The sequence below is a fragment of the Halyomorpha halys genome, unplaced genomic scaffold, assembly GCF_000696795.3.
Source record: "Halyomorpha halys isolate HHAL.00 unplaced genomic scaffold, Hhal_1.1 Scaffold65.1, whole genome shotgun sequence".
Lineage (NCBI taxonomy): Eukaryota > Metazoa > Arthropoda > Insecta > Hemiptera > Pentatomidae > Halyomorpha > Halyomorpha halys.
In genome coordinates this window covers 598,300-599,749 of record NW_027109066.1, presented here as the reverse complement: position 1 = coordinate 599,749, position 1,450 = coordinate 598,300, and the positions used below count along the sequence as shown (strand labels likewise).

At 22.3% G+C, this 1,450-nt stretch overlaps 1 protein-coding gene across 1 annotated transcript in view; it reads left to right on the top strand.

Annotated features, from left to right (window-relative positions):
- gig (tuberin) overlaps positions 1-1,450 on the top strand; it is a gene marked incomplete in the record, with an annotated part of 56,248 nt that overhangs the window by 17,470 nt on the left and 37,328 nt on the right.

Below are 1,450 nucleotides of genomic sequence, written 5' to 3'. Positions count from 1 at the left end.
TTTTTAAAAATAAATTCTGAATCAATTTTACTCCTATCATTTAAATAAACGTTTGGTCAAAAACCGCCTCCGAGGTTACTAGCTGCTTACAAATACACATACAATAATTACAATTCCAATATAACATCTTTACATATAAATACAAACATATTAAAAATATAGTTTGATAAAACTGATTCACATTTCACTATAATTTGATACATATTTACTACACAAAATTTATGTTCTAAACAATAATTAAATGTTTAATACTTATGAATATACAATGACATTTGAATAAGAGATACAAATAGTAGCTGTTACTTGCCATGACTGTTATAATAACTAAATTTACTAATAATTGTAGTATTAAAAAAAAAAAAATGAAATCCCATAAAACATTTACAAGTTTTTTATATGAACTCCCACACCTAGTGAACCTTTTAGATAATTAAAGAGATATACAAATTATAAAGAATTAAAAATACATCTTTTTTGTTTTGAATAGCGTATTTATTTTAGACAATGAAAACTGGTTAGCTTGCTTTTGATTTAAAATAACAAATAAAGAATACTGAAACGATATACATAAAATAAAAACATAACTAAAGTCATTTATATATAAATATCAACTATTGATTAAAAAAGAGGATATTACAATATATATAATTATAATAGCATATTAATATATAGTATTTTAATATTATTGTTAATATATATTATAATATAATATATATAACAATATAATTATTAATAGCATAAATAAGGTAAATGTAGTAGTGTTTGTGAAATTGAATGGAACAAATAAAAATTTATAACAAAAGAAACCTTAAATAGAATATAAAGAATTAATTATTTTAAACTAGAACAAATGAGAAGTCTTCTTTAACAAAAAATAAATAGATAAATAGTTTTATGGTCAATTATAAATTAATGATGTCTGCTGGATGAGAACAAATAATGTCTATCTGACCGTAAGTTTAGGATGAAAGTTGTGTAGATGTTAGCCGTAGGTGAATGATTGTAAAGTATCACTGTCCCCTCGAAGTAGACCTGAGTAAGCAATCGTAAGCTGACACTGTGAGATATATACGATACGACAAGCACTCATAGTTGTTGAGAGATATCAAAATCGAAGCTCTGTTTAAACATATGATGGTGCAGATAGTCTTTTGTTATAAACAGTAAGAAATAAGAAATTGTTCATTCCCTATTACAGATATTGTAGTTGAATATTCATATTTACAAAATTATATTTTATATTACATTGCTGTATAATTTTTATAATTTAAAGTAATAGATTGATTTAATTTTTATTTAGTCTGCAATATGTTTACATAAAAAAAATTATTATTTTCAATCTTCCTATATAATAATCCTATATATCACACCAGATTTTTATCCTACAATTCATTCTTTGTAGTCAACTATAAATCTTACAAATTATTTTTTTATTATATTTAAAATAATA